A 20,738-nucleotide genomic window follows, 5' to 3' on the forward strand; every position below is an offset into this window, starting at 1 on the left:
AGATCTGACAACTATTTCTACTAAGTCTTTTTTATTATGGCTGAAGAGAAAAAGTGTCAAGAGGATGTAATTTGAGGTGAGCCGAACCAGTGAGCTTCGGTATAATTAGTCTGGGCAAAAGACAAAGGCAAGCCCTAAAAACAAAACATAAAAGTAATACAAATAAACACACAAACCATAAAACATATCACGCATAAAAAATGATATACAAATATTAGCATTATTAGTATTCCAGATTCTACCATTGACATGAAAAGGTTTTTACTCGCCCAATTGTTTTTCTACGTGTATTGAAATTTTCATATCTTTTTAGCTAGTGAAAAACTACTGAAGGTTGAATAAGAATTTTGCTTTGCAGCCAAGCCTTGTAGGGTGCCATCAATTTATTTATAGAGTTACAGAAACAAGGTTTAGATACCGTTTACGTGTTGTATACACATGACTTGAACTGGCTTCACGTATAGCCCTCATGCTGATCTATGCTTCCTCCTGGCTATCTTTTATCCGCTACGGTCACATGAGCTTGATGAGGTGTGACATGGGCAAGGGGAAGTCCAGGGGTACAAGTGTCAATATGAAGTCTAAAATTATAACAGAGTTAGAGCATTTGTATACAGAGATGCTGTATTTCTATGGTCTTGCACAAGAGAAAAGAGGGCAATGTAGGAAATGGTTTCCCTCAAAATTGACAGACTTATATTTAAATAAATGTTCTTTTCACATATATTTGTTTGCATTTGAAGACTTCTGTAAAACACTGTTATGTTCGAATTGCCTTTTAGCGCTCTACTAAAGACATGTAATACAATGAGAACTATTAAATTGTTACTATGTTATTAGAAATGATTGCTATATTGGTTTTCTCTCAAGTATTGTACTATTCAAATCATACTGTAGGTGCTTTTGTGTCAGATTATTTCCTTAAGGCTGATTATGCTTCCAGTAGAGTGACTTTCAGAGCAGATGCTACACTATTTTGCGATGATAAACAAGAATTTACCTGTGAATGGTACAATCAATCTGGACAGAAAAGTGTGTTTAAATTAATTACTTTGTTTGCCTTAACATATTGCATCTGTTTTGTTTTAGGTCTCATTTATTTTTATTTTAAATAATGTTGTTAAAGTATGTGCTGGTATTACAGTCATACACCATTACATATAGATGCAAAAGTTCAAAATCCCATCTCTAGATTAATACAATGAATTATCTGACCACCGCATGCCTCTAAAAAAGAGGGACTGGTCAATGGTTTGGAACTCTGGACGGGTTTCATGGAATCCACTATTTTATAGTTGGTTATTCACAATATCCAAAAATGTCACTACCCCAATGAATTGAAGGATACAGTACATTTGAATTCATTGCCTAACTTGTTCTAAGTCATTTAAAGCTAATACATTTATGGTTATTATTCTTATTTCCTCATTTACAAATTGCAAGAATCTGTGCTATGGTTTTTTTTTGCACCGTATTCCTTGGAAGTTAGCATTTCTCCTAGAAAATCAGACAATAGCTATATTGCAGCATGGTGTCATGATGACAAAGAAAAGGGTACGGGAGCTGGTTATTAAGGTGCAAGGTGCAAACTAAGGATGTGCCTGTCATTTCATAAGCTGAAGACAGTTCAGTGTCTTTTTTGTCTTTATTCTTGTCTCCCACTATAGAATGTTTTCCTCCTATACCCCTAATGGCTAACCTATGACTTGTGACACACCAAGGCACTTTGAGTGACACACGTGCTGACCAACCGGTGTGCGGAGAGGAAGTGAAGCGGCTAAGCCAGCACACATGCAGCACCGCCACCTGGAAGGGGACAGAGGGGGCGTCGCCTGTGCACTGAAGGGAGAAGAGCTAGCTCCCACTCTAGTCCACCCCACTGCTGTAGTCGGGCCTGTGCTGGGGTCTGCAGACCCGCCTCCTGCCAATAAGTCCTGGCACAGAGGCTACCAGAAGAGCTTTGGGCGAAGACTGGGCTCCGGCGTCCATTTTGAAAGGTGAGACACCTTTCCCACACATGGGCTCTGTTGAAAACTCTGCAGGCTTCGAATGTCACACTATTCAGTGCCTCTTTTGGCATTGGTAGCTGCCTTTTTGACATACACTGTATTAGTGCAGCCTTCTTAAATTATATCTTCCTTTTTCACATTGGCATATTTATAATGGGCACCACAGTGTGTGGCACATGTATATTGGGCATCATGGTGTGTGGCATATGTATAATGGGCATCACGGTGTGTGGCATATAAAAAATGGGCATCATGGTGTGTGGCATATGTATAATGGGCATCATGGTGTGTGGCATATTATAATGGAGCATCATGGTGTGTGGCATATGTATAATGGGCATCATGGTGTGTGTATGATTTCTCTTGCCTTCGGCCGCATGTAAAGGGAAGTGTTATCATGCGTTTGGCGGGGCGGCAGGTGAAGCTTACCTGCTTGCTAGGCAGCGAGTGTATCCTGCCTAGCGATCAGGTCTGAATCAGGCCATAAATTAGAACCATACAAAGATACATACTGTAGAAGTAAAAAACAGCTCACTCACCGGGGGTTGTCTTCAGATTGCCTGTAGCAGGATTTGAAGTTTTATTACTCATGTCATCAGTACAAGTTTTTGTACTAATGCTGTGAATAATAAACTATACTGTATGTATATATATCGCTACACTTGGCACACTAATATATTCTTAACAATCAATAATCACCTTTTTGGGGGAAAAAAATGTTAAAACTAGACATGTTCCATGTCGACCTATTTCTTTTGTCGACATTTTGACCATGTCGACATAAAGCATGTTGACCTTTTCCATGTGTCGACCTTTTGATTGTTGACCAATAGTGGTCGACCTATTGACTGTCGACCTAATCACTGTAGACCTGTCGTCCTCATCCCCCTGAAATGATGGAAGATTACACAACTTGTGGAAATGTAACTTGTTTGCTATGCTTAACAAAAGCATTCTAAGTACATTTGCATATGCAAATTACAAGATAGAGACAGCTGTTACCCTCTATTTTAAACAGCAAAGTTAAATAAAATGTGAAAATATAATATGTGGTTTGACAAAATATAAGCCACTAAGAATGTTTATTACAGTGGGTAACGCATGAGGCAGAAGACAGATAACAATGGCCCTTATTCAGATCGGTGCGGATATTCCCGCATTCTTACGGAGCGTTGCCGCATGCGGCCATCGTCCGTAGAAACGCCCACGTGTCCTCCGCATTCGGACGGACTCACTCTTTAAGAACAGGGCGTGTTTACGGACGACATACAAACCATGCGTGTGCGGGAGAAACACTCCGATTCTGCACGGTATTACAGAGTATTACAGAGTATGCACGGGAATACCGCATCCGAACGGGAGCCAAGCGGTGCTACCGCCCGTAAGCGGAGTATTTACGCCAAACAACCCACTATTAAGTATCTTCTGCAATACATCACATGACCCACTTATTCAATTACCTATCCTCATAAAAAACTGCTTATTTGGAATTGGAATCAATTAGATGCCAATATATCCTTACAAGCATGCCTAACACATGCATTGCACACATTAACCCTTACAGCAATTTAAGTGCAATGGTTTGTATTAGACCCTGTGTAAAAGATTATAAACAATCTACACATATACTGTTTAATGTGCAAAGAAAACCAACAACTGTGAACTTGCATAAACAATTTATTTGAAAACAGAAATAACATATAAATAAAAAAATATCAAATCATAAATTAAAGCAGGAGATCTCTGAGGTCCTGCAGGTCGGCTAGCAGGAGCCTCAAATGGTGCTCCGCCCGCAGGAGGGCCCCACGCACCCCCTCATCTTCCGGTGTGGTGTCATCTGTGGGCATGTCAAAGGGGCAAAAATTAGTCATGTTATTCATGCATACATTTCACATACTGCGACATAAATTGCACAAATGCTAGGTGACATGTGTGTGTATATATATATATATATATATATATATATATATATATATATATATATATATATCTATCTATGTAGAGAGATAGAGACACACATAGATAAATAGATATGACACATACATATATACATACATGCAAACCTATTTACTACATACTGTCTTTTTTTGCCTCTACCCTTTACTCTGCAGAAGACATAACAGTCATAGTGTTTCTTCTCAGTCACAACCCACCCATGACTAACCAATGACAAGCATGTCATGGCCTCCGTCAATAAGAACTTGTCACAATCTGCTCAGTCAAAGTTCAGTGATGGTTCGTGGCATGGGAGTTATGCAAATGTCAGGAATGCACAGTACACATCCTCAAAATCATAATTCTGTCTAAACCAACCTACAATTCTGTGAGGGCAAAAAAACAATCTGAACTACAGGGGGTGTTTAGGTAGAGGAGGCTCCTGGGACACTGGCAACTTGTGACTCCATTCCAAGGTAGGCCGGCCCATACTCCATTTATAGCATACATCCTAGAGTTTATAAATAACATTCACCAACAATATATATTCCACTATTTGATGAGTCATAATCTACGATTGCAGCAGGTGAATTTAATCCACAAATGAGCCACTCATCCCTTTACTCCAGGATCCTGTTTAACTACAACGGTTATGTGGCAGTCAAAATGGAGCTCCAACCCATCCCACAAACCTGTGTAATTGAGAGGTGTCCTGGATGAAAGTGATGCCTTGGACACCCCATCTAACCCGTACCTGTATCTGTAGCTACCCACTTTGGGGTCTATATGAATAGTATTGGAACAAAATTTTTAATCACCAGTGCTACATAACAAATACCAGTACAACTACTTCATGAATGATGCATTATGTAAACATACCGATCTGCTGGGACTCCGGGGCTTGGCACGCCTCCTCCCCCTCGGAATCTGAATCCTCTGGGGCAACCGTGGCCTCCTCAGCCCCCTCCTCCGCCAGCTCCTCTGCCACCATGACCACGTCCACCTCCTCCGCCACAAGCACCTCCTCCTCCACCTCCTCCTCCTCCTCCACCTCCTCCTCCTCCACCTCCTCCTCCACCACCACCACCTCCTCCTCCACCTCCTCCTCTGCCACCAACACCTCCTCCTCTGCCACCAACTCCTCTTCCACCTCCTCCACCACCACCTCCTCAGGCACCTCCTCCTCCTCCACCACCTCCTCCACCATCTCCTCCACCATCTCCTCCAACATTTCCTCCTCCTCCACTTCCTCCTCCTCCACCTTTGCCGCCACCTCCTCCTCAGGGTCTTGGGCCTCCTCCTGGGCCAGGGCTGCCTCGGCATCTTCACGGGCCTGTCGGGCTCGGGCTCGTGCTGTGTGGTAGAAAAAAAAATCATGGTCAATGTCGGGTCATTGGGGCACATGTATTAATCCATAACAAGACATACATGGAAGGGTGATAATGATGGCAAGCGATGCAGGCAAGTAGCTCATTACTGTTAATGGACTCAAAAATGTGACATTTAAATTATTATGTGATTGTTAGTAATTTGTTCAAACATTACAACCCTGGCATTTATCAATGTGTAACACATATTAGATCTGGCACATTGTATGCATCAGAATCCTCAATGCTATGTCATTACATATAAAAGCCACATGACTGCATGTTAACCAGGAAGAAGCACACATAACAGTCTATGGACTTTTAAACCCATGGACACCCACTTATCATGAGACACATGTTATTGTTTATATATGCTATGTTGTAAGTGCGAAATTTCATAGCGAAAATACTCACAATCAGCAATTTCGCCCCTGATTTGCTGCAACAGCTGGGGCTGGCGCCTGCGGAGGTCCGACCACCGCCTCTCGAGCTGCCCGAGGGACCTCCGCACCCGAGTGCGGGCGTAAATACGGCGCCCTGCCGCAGCATAGGCCCTCCGCTTATGGCGGTTAGTGATAAAGGGCCCCGCACGGCCCAGCCTTGTCTCCATAACGGAGACCAGAACCCTCAGCTCCGCATGTGTAAAGGGGTCTGCCCTTCGTGTCTCCGCCATGTTAACAATGGCATCTATCAACCAATCAGGTGGTGTCATTGGTTGATCACAGTTATTTGTGTTAATAACTTTATTGTTCATCTTTACATGAACAGCGTCTCTGCGCCAACACAAATGGTGACAAATTCGCATGCCTTAAAAACAGTAGTGCTGATGTATGGCAATGAACAAATCTGATATATATAAAACACAGTGTGTATGCACTTAGCAAATCCAATGACGCCTCGCTCCGCCAAGCAACGCGTGCTATAGCTTAGCAACGCATAGCTGTAGTTAGCATTACTTACTCTATGCATCTATGTGTATGCGTACATTTATGTGTAAAAGACACATACACATACTTGCAGGTATCCTGAGACCAGCATTATACACCAGCCCTGCCTGGCTGCCTGGCTGCCTGCCTGCCTGCCTGCCTGGGTGCCTGCTCCTTGAAATGTTGAAACATGTGAATAAATTCAAATATCATATATATATATATATATATATATATATATATATATATATATATATATATATATATATCTGCAAACAAATCATACATCAACACAGGAAAAAATCCCCAACACATTAGAGAATAAATCAATGTACTCACCAGTCATCAGGGATAGTATCAACTACAATAATGAAGATATAACAAACACATAAGATCCCTTGTACAAGGTATAATAATTAGCACCTATATTGAACTTCCCCCAAAACTAAGCACATATGATAAATATCTCCTATTTCTTTGCCATTAGGAGGGCAGGCTGGCTAATTTTAGTTTTGTAACACTGACAACTAACACACTGTACTTATTTGAAGGGCTGATTTTGACTAAAATTGGTGTGTTCTGTCAACTCGATAACATGTACCTGAAGTATCTTTGCGCCACAGAGTCCCGCAGCTGGTATCCCCTCCGGCATTCAGGGGCGCGGGATGGGCGCATGGGCGGATCTTGCGGCTCAGATGGTACCTCCCACTCATCAAAGGGTATCTCACGCCGCACAGCAATGTTGTGGAAAAATATACACAGGCCCACGATCCTCGACACCATTTGAGGCGCATATTGTAAGTCACCACCAGTGCGGTGGAGCACTCTAAATCGACCTTTTAAAAGGCCAATTGAGCGCTCCACCACTTGCCTGGTGGCAACATGCGCCCGATTGAATGCCTCCTGTGGGCCCGGTGCTGGGTAGCTGTACGGCGTAAGTAGCCAGGGCGTACATGGGTAACCGGAGTCACCCAGAACCCACGCATCACGGCCTTCCAGCTCTTGGAGTCTTTGCCATATCCCGGTTTGTCGGATGACATGAGAGTCATGGGCACTTCCGGGAAACTTCGAGTTGAAGGCGAGAATTTCCATGGATGGGCCACATACCACCATCACGTTCAGTGAGTGGAACAATTTGCGGTTCCTATATATCTTCTCACTTCGAGATGGAGGCACAAATGGTACATGGGTGCCATCCACAGCCCCTATCACATTAGGGAAGCCAGCAATTTGATGGAAGGCCTGCTGGCTTCTGCGCAGGGTCTCGGTGGCAAATGTCATGGCCATGAAGTGCCCCTTGCGCCTGAACATGGCCGACGTCACACGCCTCAGGATTCGGCAGAAGGCCGGCTGAGATATTCCAGCAAGTACTGCCACTACTTGTTGGAATGATCCTGAGGCGCAGAAATGCAACACCGCCAGCAGCTGTGTGTGAGGCGGAATTGCTGTCGTGATCCCGTGTAGAGGTTCCAGATCGCTCTGAATTAAGGTGAGCAGATCCAGAATTACATGTGGCGGTAACCGGTACCTAGTAAGTACCTCATCATCGGGCATAGCAAACAGAGTCACCCGTGTGCGATAGATTCTAGCACGTCCTGGCCTCCTTGGCCGACGAGTGGGGAGAGCCGCAAGTGCCCTTAGCCTCCTCTCCATGTAGCGCATCATTGCTTCAGCAACCTATAAAGAAATGAACATAAATACTGATGCACCTATGCACATAATGGCCATATCCCACTACAAATAGATTTGTAGCCTTCAATACGTACAATAGATGGCCGCCCCGTGAAATCCCTCAGATCCATTTGACTCTATAATGATGACACAATAATATGAACTCAATACACACCGTCCCAAACACTCAGATAAAGGTGTCAGCATTTTTTGCCGACATCATGTACTATGAGACATTTCATCTATTGCTGGGACATGTTGTCCTGCAATAGATGAACCCACACAGGTTTAAGACCTGTGAGTGAAATAGTGAACATGTGACATGTTGCAATAATGCTACACGCACTTTGCTGGCCCAACAATCTGTAGTCAGTGAGGCAATGGTGCATACATTCATACACTTACATTGTTAATGGATATCATATCTACAAGGAGCATGGAAGAGCTTACCTTAGACCCTGACAAGTCCAGATCTGGAGACAAATGATTCTAGCAGCAAGTCACTATTTATAGGCCTCTCACATGTGTGGTCTATAACAGTAGAGATGAGTATTGCATGACTTGTGGCCTGGATTATCTAAGGGATTGGGCTACTTTTAGCTTGCAATCAAACGCCACAATACCACAGTAGTCATGAATCAAATGTCATGTCATGCTAGCAAATAGCATGTGTATTGTGCAATAGTCACAGGTGTATCAGAAGATTCTATGCAATGTTAGAATTGGTGACCAGTATTTCATGGCGAAGTTTCGCCAGGTTTTACACAATGGAATTTCCGCCACCGTATGCGGCGCGAAAAAACAGCGACGTACGCTCACGCACGGAACGCAGCTGCCGCTGATGTCCGCCAAACAGGATACACAAACAGTATATAAAGGTGTATTAGAAGGTGACCATGTTGTTGCTAACATGTCTGGATCACAACCAGAGGTGGACCCAGATCTGCAGCAACTATTTGACCAGATGGACTCCAGCACCACCTATGTGCCACTGCACATGCGGGCAGTGGGTAATGAGGAGGCTGCTGGCCCTTCTACAGCAGGGCAACCTGCACCTGACCATTCTACAGCAGGGCAACCTACACCTGGCCCTTCTGCAGCAGGCCAACCTGCAGCTGGCTCATATGCACCATCAGCAGAATTGATTGGAACACAACCGGGGACTTCACAAGGTAGTACCATGGCCAGCACTTCAAGTGCAGCGACACGTGACAGGGGGCGTGGCCAAGGACGTGGCAAGGGGAGAGCCAGGGCAACAGAGGAACCACCCAAAAAAAATAAGGCATATGAAGCACAGGAGCTTGCCATCCTGGTTCCCCGAGCACGTGATTGGATTGAGTGTCCATCGGAGAAGCTGACACACACACGCAGATGGAAGATTTGGGAACAGATAACGGCAGAGATTAATGAAGTAGCGCCACAAGTTCGTGAGACGGACCATGTGAAGAAGAGGCAAGTTGTTTTGTGATACATGTGCCCAGTAATAGCCAAGTAATGATTGAATTGATGCTTAGATGGATTTTGCAAATGGCCCGTGAGGTTGTTACGATACACATACATTATTGCCATGTTATTTCGGTGAGAGTTAGAGTAGGGTGATTGTGAATGTGTATTGTAACGGTGGATATCATAGTTGCATGTAATATTATCTTTAGGACATTAATCACATGTCGTAATATGTAGCACAGAGCAATGGCTGCAACAGCTAACATCTGGAGTGACATGTATTAATATGTCAACTTACATTGCAGGTGGCAGGACTTCAAAACCAACCTGAAGAGGAAGATGACCAAGCGGTGGGAACACAGCCAGACATCTGGGGCCGGGCCCATGCCATCAGGGCTAGAGCTCACCCCCCTGGAGTTGATGGCCGAGAGCTGTATATCAGTTGAGGAGATCAGGGGGGTGAGCACGATGGATAGCGAGGCCCCAGCTGAAGTGTTTGCGTCTTTTCTGGAAGGTAAATATTGGTCATGCCATAAACTTGTGCAAGTAATTATCTTAGAATGTCTCCTAATTGTGTTTATCTTTTTCCACAGACACCCCACCGCTTGGTGACGACTCTGCTCAGGAGGTGGAGGAGTCCGTGCCACCTGGCCCCAGTGGTAGGCCTGTGCAGCAGCAGCCATCGGCCCAAGCCGATTTGGCCGCCTTGGCCCAGATGCTTGGGGACATCAACCAGCAGGGAGACTTGGCATCAGAACGGATGCATAGGACCGAGGAGATCCTGGCGAGCTTGGTCAGCACCCAGCAGGCCATCGCTGCGAGCATGCAGGCCATGGCTGAGTCACATCAGGCCATGGCTGCAAGTGCTCAGGTGCTGGCCGAGCAAGCCACCCGCCAAAATGATCTCCTCCTCCACCATAATGAGCTTATGGTGGAGCTGGTTACCAGCAACAGGGTCCTAATGTCATCCGTTTCTGGTGCATTACCACCGGCAACACTCCCTGCTGGCAGGAGGGGTAGACCAGCCAACCCCTCAACATCATCTGCTCCACCTGCCCCAGCATCTGGCCGTCCCCGAAGAGCTGCTGCACAGGCCAAGGAGCCTACCAAGGCCAAACGTGGTCGCAAATGAACTTGTGGCTGCATTAATCTCCACCGTTATGTGGTCCCAAATCTTCCATTGTGCTGTGTGTGTCAGCTTCTTGTGTCCAATCACGTGCTGAGGGTAACCAGATGAGCCCTTGCTTCATATGTCCTTTTTGGTTCCCCTGTTGCCCTCTTTTGCCTGCCATTACTGTCAGCTGTACTTGAAGTGATGGCCATGGTACTATCTTGTGAAGTCCCCGGTTATGTTCCAAATGATTCTGCTGATGGTGCATATGAGCCAGCTGCAGGTTGGCCTGCTGCAGAAGGGCCAGGTGTAGGTTGCCCTGCTGTAGAATGGTCAGGTGCAGGTTGCCCTGCTGTAGAAGGGCCAGCAGCATCCTCATTTCCCACTGGCTGCATGTGCAGTGGCACATAGGAGGTGCTGGAGTCCATCTGTGTGCAATTATATTTGTTTTGTATTATTATTTATTTTGCTACATTCCTGCCATGTTGTTTCTTTTTTGGATTTTGTATTTTTGGGTCATTGCATCACAGTGGCATTGACTGTGACATGTATAGAAATAAATTTGTTTACTTTACCCAAAAATGTGTGGTTTCATGAGTACATGTCGAATACACATGTGTATTGATAGTATTAAGATTCAGTCATGTCCATTGTTAGCAGTTTTTAAGTGTGGGACAAGTACAGCATATGTGGGGGATTACTAAGGTTTCCTTGAAGCAGCAATGGTTTCAATTAAAGCACTGACAAGCGGCCTATTAGTGAGTAATGAGTAAAGGAGTAGATTCTATTGGGTTCAGGTGTTAATGCTTGTAGTCATTAGGCGGTCCGTTCGCCTACCGCATGAACGAGTGGTGTCCGCAAAGCAATAGTACACTTGTGGACACCGCACATTTCTGCCCTTTTTGATCGCGTGCATTCGGAGTGCTATCCGAATGTACGCCCCCCAACATAAGTGTACTCCCCCGTGTCCGCCCATGTTTCCGCCCCGTTTTGCCCACTTTGAAACTACGCCCATGTGACATTCCGCATGACGCCCATAATACGCCCATATTTCCCGACTGATTGCGGGGAACAGTTTTGTACGGGATTTGGCCGAACTGGTACGGAGTCAAGGCGTGGCACATGCGCGTTGCGTTCTCCACGCATGCGCAGACGCCGAAAAGACGCGATCCGAAAGTATGCGGTAAAGTCCGCGTCAATCAGAATAAGGGCCAATCAGTTGAATCTTTAAGGTACCTTTAGTGTAAAGGTCCCCATACATTAGGCCGTCCTGCCCGATGGACCTTATTTCTCCGGCAGCTCCCCGGGAGGGCTCCTACACGATATATCACATTCTACTCCCAGGAGCCGGACGTTGGAGGGGAGGCGTGCAAGGGAACGCTGGGAGCTGGCAGGGGGGATGAAGAGTGGCAGGTGGGGGACTCAGAGTAGGGATGGCCATCGTTGCCATTGCCATCGTTGGTTGCCATCGTTGGCAATTCTTCAACTGGCCATCGATAGTGCTGAACTATCCAATGGATGACCATCGATATTTTTACATATAGATGCTCATCCATTGTGTTTGATTGATTGGCCTGTGGGCCAATCAAAACACGGAGGCGGGGCTTCACAGGTGGCAGGAGCAGAGCTATGCTCTGTGTCCCGGCACTTTAAAAAAAAAAAAAAAAGCAAAACGTTGTTTTGCTGTTCTATCGATGGAGGGAAACCATCTGGTTCTCCCCCATCGATGGCTAAAGTATTCGACATCGGCCATGAACCATGGCCAACCCTAACTCAGAGAAGCAGTGAGCAGATGCGGGTGGGGGAGCTGGTCAGTGGTGTTCTCGGAGAGGCAGGCAGGGGAGCAGGGAGATGAGCTGCAAAAAAAAAAAATACCCATACAAACACCCATTCATTTGTATGTTTTTTTTTTAACCTGGTCTCCTGGCTCTCCAAGAACACCGCCATCTGGATCCCCCCACCCACATCCACTCACCACCTCTGTGAGTCCCCCATCTGCCACTCTTCATCCCCCCTGCCGGCTCCCAGCGTCGCCCCCCCCCCCCCCCCCCCTGACCTCCCGACTCCAATCCGATGCGCATCAAATCGGACGGGATGTTACAAAATGAGATTTGGTCCGATTTATCACCCCAATCCATTGGAATCGGGTCAAATTGGACCAAATCTCAATAGTGTATAAGAGCAGTTAAGGTCTCCGCAGAGCCAGAAAACAATGAGTCAGTATTTAAATTGGAATAAAGAAAGACATTTTTATTTTAAGTTTAATTGCATATGTGAAGATTGTTTTATGTCTTGAGGCCATTACATTGTGAAGTTATTATTTCACTTCTAAAGCATTTAAAATTGTAGTTTACTGATTATTTATATTTCTTGTTTTCCCATTCCTCATGATGTAGTGAGCACTGTGATAAACCTGAAGGTAGATATTACATTATTAGTAACGTAAACACTATTAGAAAATAAAATTGTCTTTTTAATATTATTTGGTATTAGATTTAAATAGAATTTCCTATAACTAAACAACCTGCCTACCAGGGGCAGTGCAAGATATCTCAGCGCCCCCACCTGCTCCACGGGTGGGGGTGGAGGGTGATGAGATGCCTTGCACCGGCCCTGAGAACATGTAACATTGCAGTACTGATCTTGCTGAAATCAGATGTAGAGGTGTTCATTTGAGCAGTGCCCCACTGTTCACCCACTCCACAGAGGGAGGGGGGAGCATCTGCCACCAACCTGTTCACCCGCCGAGTCGCTACACGGGGAGGGGGGTCCTGCTGCCACTGACTTGCTCCGGCACAAGTCAGTGGCAGGGCGGTGTGCGGGTGCTGAACTGTTCCCAAGTGAAAATACCTAGAGCTGCCTAGTGGTGGAGCCGGTCCTGCTGCCTACATAGATCCTGTGGGTCAGATGCTGGGCTGAATGCTTGTTATCTGTAAATGCTCCTGAATTGCTTACATAGATATAATACATATATTTGTCCATATGAATAGTTGTATACATTTCTCCCCTAATCTCTTTAAGAAAGCCGCTGAGAGCGAGAAGCAGGCGGAGAAACGTGTCAGAGTACATTTCCTTTTCAGTTTGCACTTGTCAGCCACCTCATCTGACTTTCATTGACCACGGCTCCAGCATCTAATAAGAGCAAAGACTCCGGATAAAGTTGCCACACCAGGGTGATTCAGCACCAGCAACTGGGAGCTAAGCGATTTGAGACACCGTGGCAATTTTAAGGTACCATTTCAGTAATGTCTGGCCAGACCTAATAAAGGACAACCAAGCATAACTGTATGCCTGTATTGGATGGAATAACTGCATCTTAATATAATACAAACTAACAGGCTACGGTCGATCAAAATACTAACCCAGAACATTCATTTTAATTTACTATTACCACAACTGCATATTAACCTGGACTTAGTCAGTTAATTATATGCATTTTTACTAACAATTAATGCTGTTGCAATACTAACAACTTCAAAAGTGCCACTAACTGCCCTACTTGTGGGGAATATGTTAGCTTTGTATGATGTGTTGATTTATCCTTTTCGATTTTAGCCAGAGTGGTACCACTAAGGTTTTATGATTATTTGTTTATATTACATGAATATTCTTAACATCTCTTATATATTTGGCCAGAACTGTCAGTCAACGCAGTGTGGCAAACGGTGGGCGGGGTTTCACGGGTGATTGACAGGCCCATCCACCGTCAGCCACACTGCAGAAGCAAGGCACTTACGCACTTCCGTCGTACATGCTCTCCACAAGCGCACACACCCCTCCTTGCCCAAGACTCCCCATGCCTGCCCACTAACTCCACACCCCTCCCCACCGCCCATAGGACAAGTACACGCCGCGCGCCCAGCCACCCCCCTCATACACCGCCCCGCAGGACATTTCACCCGCCCCCCCTTCTCACTCACACCTAACAACCAGCCTACGGCAGCAAATAACCCCGCCCCCCCCCCACACGCAGCGCTGTGACGGGCGACGGACAGAGCCCACCTGCACGACACCCCTTGACACAGCGCTCCCCGGCAACTCCGCCCCCCGACAAGTAACCCCGCCCCCCGACACGCAGTGCGGTGTCGGAAGACGGACAGACCCAGGATGCACGACACACCTTCTCCCCGGCTACTCCGCCCCCCGACACGGAGAATTGCCTTCTCACTCACACCTAACAACGGCCAGCAATAATCACACACCCCCCCCCCCCCAACACCCACAGCGGTCCCAGCCTACGGCAGCAAATAACCCCGCCCCCCCACACGCAGCGCTGTCACGGGCGACGGACAGAGCCCACCTGCACGACACCCCTTGACACAGCGCTCCCCGGCAACTCCACCCCCCGACATGTAACCCCGCCCCCCGACACGCAGCGCGGTGTCGGGCGACGGACAGACCCAGGATGCACGACACACCTTCTCCCCGGCTACTCCGCCCCCCGACACGGAGAATTGCCTTCTCACTCACACCTAACAACGGCCAGCAATAATCACACACCCCCCCCCCCAACACCCACAGCGGTCCCAGCCTACGGCAGCAAATAACCCCGCCCCCCCACACGCAGCGCTGTCACGGGCGACGGACAGAGCCCACCTGCACGACACCCCTTGACACAGCGCTCCCCGGCAACTCCGCCCCCCGACATGTAACCCCGCCCCCCGACACGCAGCGCGGTGTCGGGCGACGGACAGACCCAGGATGCACGACACACCTTCTCCCCGGCTACTCCGCCCCCCGACACGGAGAACTGTGTTGGGCGACGGCCGGCCACCGGCTGCACACACCACCTTATGCCACAGCGGTCACCGGCTAGCCCGCCCCCCGACACGCAGACCTGTGTCGGGCGACGGCCGGAACACGCCTGCGGCAGTCATCTGCCACAGCCGACGGCAGAAAAAATAACCCCGCCCCCCCGCACGCAGACCCCGCCTCCGCCAGCAATAATAACACACACTCGGAAAATGGAGGCCCCCATACAGCATTATGGGGGCAGCCATTTTCCGAGTGTCTGTTATTATATTAGCCCTGCAGCCTGAGCCGGGGACCGCCCCTCAACGTGGCGCCATACCGACATACACCCCACAGTATCCCCCCCCCCCATACCGACATACACCCCACAGTGACCCCCATACCGACATACACCCCACAGTGTCCCCCCATACCGACATACACCCCACAGTGTTCCCCCATACCGACATACACCCCACAGTGTCCCCCCCATACCCACATACACCCCACAGTGTTCCCCCCATACGACATACACCCCCATAGTGTCCCCCCATACCGACATACACCCCACAGTGTTCCCCCATACCGACATACACCCCACAGTGTCCCCCCCATACCGACATACACCCCACAGTGTCCCCCCCATACCGACATACACCCCACAGTGTTCCCCCCATACGACATACACCCCACAGTGTCCCCCCATACCGACATACACCCCACAGTGTCCCCCCATACCGACATACACCCCACAGTGTCCCCCCATACCGACATACACCCCACAGTGTTCCCCCCATACGACATACACCCCACAGTGTCCCCCATACTGACATACACCCCACAGTGTCCCCCCATACCGACATACACCCCACAGTGTCCCCCCATACCGACATACACTCCACAGTGTCCCCCCATACCGACATACACCCCAGTGTCCCCCCATACCGACATACACCCCACAGTGTCCCCCCATACCGACATACACCCCGCAGTGTTCCCCCCATACCGACATACACCCCACAGTGTCCCCCCCATACCGACATACACCCCGCAGTGTCCCCCCCATACCCACATACACCCGCAGAGTCCCCCCCATACCGACATACACCCCACAGTGTCCCCCCATACCGACATACACCCCACAGTGTCCCCCCCATACCGACATACACCCCACAGTGTTCCCCCCATACCGACATACACCCCACAGTGTTCCCCCCATACCGACATACACCCCACAGTGTTCCCCCCATACCGACATACACCCCACAGTGTTCCCCCATACCGACATACACCCCACAGTGTTCCCCCATACCGACATACACCCCACAGTGTTCCCCCATACCGACATACACCCCACAGTGTTCCCCCCATACGACATACACCCCACAGTGTCCCCCCATACCGACATACACCCCACAGTGTTCCCCCCATACCGACATACACCCCACAGTCTCCAAGCTGGCTCACACCCAGACAACACTACCTGCCGCCCATGTGACCCGCTGCCTGACTCTCCCACCTGCCTACCACCCAGACACCGCTACCTGCCGCCCAAGGGACCCGCTGCCTGATGCTCCCAGAAGTATCCCACCCGGACACCGCTACCTGCCTCCCAGGGGACCCGCTGCCTGACACTCCCAGCTGACTCCCAGCCAAACAACGCTACCTGCCGCCCAGGGGACCCGCTGCCTGACGCTCACACCGAACTGTGTCCGCTCCCAGGTAAGACACAAACGCTGCCTCCCAACCCCCCTCCCCACCAGCCGCCCAACCTAGCCAGACCCATGTCTACACAACGCACACACACACACCCCCCCCCACAACCCCCCCAACGCTACCTGCCGCCCAGGGGACCCACTGACTCACGCTCCTAACTAACGCTGTCCACTCCCAGGTCATACTCAAACGCTGGCTCCCAGACGCTGACTAACGCTCTCAGCTAGGCCACCCAGGGAACCCGCTGCCTCAACACACCACGCAACCCCCCTCCCCACCACCTGCCACACACAGCCAGCCCCACGTCTACACAACGCAAGCACAACCCCCCCACACCCCCCCCCCCCCACTCAACACACACGCAGGCTCCCAGCCACCCACCGCTGCCTGCCACTCTCAGCAAGGCCTCCTAGGGGACCCGCTGCCTCACCCTCCCACCAAAAGCTATCACAGACTACACCACCTTTGCAATTATATGCACTTTCATTTCTAAACATTTATGCTGTCACTCAAATTCACTAAAAGAACATTATTCACCAAATTACACTAGATCTCACACTCACATATATTTCCACTTCGAATGGGGCGAAGCCCCTCACGACGGTGTGAAGAGCGCCCGGAGGGCGCGATGAATCACCTAGTAATAAATATATTATAGCATTTGACCTTTGACCCTTGTGCAGTTTTGATTTGTGCCTTGTTCACTTAATGGCAAGACAGATTTCTTCCTCCATCCAGGGGACGTTTAGAGAGTCAAGGGAAAGGCCGATATAGTTTCTGGAGAGGGCTGGGGGATAGTGTCATCATCAACTAAATTATAGAGAGACGAGCATAGTAATCTGCGAAGGCGTTGGAAATATCCAGCGGGTTAGTGAGTTTGGCACCAGCAGTGTTATATAGAGTTTTAGTTGAAGCTCGTATTTCTTTGCCTTTCAATTTCCTAGCCAGAAGTCGGGATGCCCTATTATATATTCGATTTTTATTGAAGCAAAGTGATTTACAATTCACATTAAAGAAATGTTTACATTGTTATATTGTGAAATCAATAAATGTACAGATGAAGCCCCTCTCATTCAGCTCCAGCGCTCGCCAGGGGACCGGCAGGAAGCTCCGTCAGAACGACGGCTGGCGGAGGCTGGAGGCTGGCGGAGGCTGGAGGCTGGCGATTCCAACACCAGCCCCAGCCTGAATGAGGTGGGCTCCATCTGTATGTTTACACAAAATCGGTGCTTCAATTGTCATTATTATATTAACAATACTTTAGCACATTAAAGTCATTAATTTGAAATAACAGTTACAATCAGGTTAGAATTAGTAAATTGCCTGTGTTTGCCATTCTCCCTAACTCTCTACATCTTAGTAATTTAAGGTTACAATATTACAGGTGGGTCTCACCCTAGCATTATATTTAATAAGCATATTAACATCAATATAATCAAGGAGACAATTGTAAGATGGCGCTCAATGTTATAGTTCTTATTTAGAACAGCTCCATAGGCTCAACCACAATAAGCAAGTTGGTGGAGATACAGGTAGGATACAAAGAGACAATTGTAAGATGGCGCCCAGTGTTTTTTAGTTCATAAAAGGTGATAAAAATCCACATAAAGAAGATTTTTTTACAAATTATTCACACATTATTAACCATACACCCAACAACTTGTCTGAGTTATGCCCACACTGCAGGTGGCTGCATTCATACCCATTTGATCTTAGTACATTTTCCACTCAAACTCTCTGGGCCAGACGTACTAAGCTTGAAAATTGAAAAAATGGAGAGTGATAAACAACCCGCCAATCAGCTCCTAACTACCATGTTACAGGCTGTGTTTTGTAAATAACAGGTAGGCTGGTGCTTTATCACTCTCCAGTTTATCAGTTTTCAAGATTAGTACATCTGGCCCTCTGTGAGCAGCAGTAACACTTCTATCTTGCTGCCTGTATGTCAGGCACCTTCAGAGCCTTAAGAGAGGGGGGCAGGCAACATACTGTACCTCCTGGGCTCACCTTCTAATCCAGCTCTGGTCATTTGTCAACTAATATATTATGGGGGTTATTCTGGTTGACTCGCTCGGATGTGAATTTGCACAATTGCAAGTCAACCAGAACCTGCCCGGCGAATGGTGGTACGGCTGCCCTCCCCTTGCAGCGTGTGTTCGCACGCAGGGCCTGCAAATGGATGTTTAACATAAACATCCATTTCCAGCCTGTTGGTGAACACCCACATTATTCGATGGTCGCCTTAGATTTTCGTGCACTCTTGGGAGGAAGTGGGTGGACAGCTGACATCCGGTGATGTCAGATGCCCGGCACCGATGTCACGGCCCATTACCATGGGAACGCCCAGAGTTTACATGGTAATGCCCATAAAACTCTGGGCGTTCCCATGGACACGACTAGAATACGGTCCTATCTTTATTGATATAACAAATATTATGTCTGTATGCTTTTTATGGAAACTAGCCTTCCAATATTATTTACGTGATCACTTATTGATACAGTACATGTTTTATGTATAGTGCTGTAAGTTGCTAAGGAGTACTATTTTAAAGAGATCACCTTTATAATTAATTGGTATGAAGTTTATGGTTGTGAATATATATAACGATACTACAAGTTCAGATCAATATAATCGCTTTCTGAGGAGAGAAATACCTTGGCTCACTTATTCAGCATCCCTAAATACTGTATTGTTTAGGGAGGTTGAATCTACAAATCTTCTCTAATCAATTGCTTGGATAATTGCATTGTCCTCTAGTTTATTGTAAATAGCCCCCCCCCCCCCCCCCCCTCCTTTTCCCCTTGTATACCATTATTTTACTGTATCTCATTACTAGCTGCATTTATATTTAGGGAATTGTATATTAACATATTACTGTATATATATATATATATATATATATATCTATCTATATATCTATATATCTATCTATCTATATATATATAGATATATATATATCTATATATATATAGATATATATATATATATAGTAATCCAATGGAAAAAGCACTCTGGAGACTTGTAAAGGCAAAAATAACGTCTGTATTGAGGAAACTTTAACGTTTTCAGGACCTCAGTCCCGTCATCAGAAAATCCTACAGCACAGATTCAGACAAACACACCCCCCTACATATACCCCTGTACTCACTCATAGATCATCCCGACGGTCGAAATACTGACACCAGAATCCCGCCCGCGCAATGCCGACGGGGGGGGGCGTGGACAAGGGGGGGGGCCCTTACGCGCTCGCTGCGCTCGCCACGCAGCGGGCCCGGGGCCTCGCTACGCTCGGCACACTATTTTATTCTCCCTCTATGGGTGTCGTGGACACTCATAGAGGGACAAAGTGCCGGCATTGCGGTGGTCGGGATTCTGGCATCAGTATTTCGCCGAGATTTTGACTGCATCCCGTTAGGGGTATGGGAAAGGGTTTGTGTGGGGAGTAAGGGGGGTGGAGTGTGAAAGGTAAAAGCAAGCAACTAGATTGTGCTGTTACCTATAATATGTAATACACCAGAGGAGGGAGAATTATTCAGCGTGCTACACTTGTCACTCCATGTTGGCAGACATAAAGCACATATCCTACAATAGAAATTACCTCTATATATTTATGAATAAAATTCAAAATTAAAATAAAATGACTTCACAGTGGTGATTAATTGTCATACAGAAACATCAGTCTCAGCTTAATATATGTGATTTATGTGGTTTCTAGCTGTTTCAAATAGTTTCAAATAATGAAAACCACTTTAGAAAAATATAATAATATTGGCGTAGAGTAAAAAGTATCAAAGTGAAAATTCTTTTCTTATAAGTCATGTAGAG

This window comes from Crinia signifera, chromosome 5 (genome assembly GCF_055691185.1).
Source record: "Crinia signifera chromosome 5, ASM5569118v1, whole genome shotgun sequence".
NCBI classification, from domain to species: domain Eukaryota; kingdom Metazoa; phylum Chordata; class Amphibia; order Anura; family Myobatrachidae; genus Crinia; species Crinia signifera.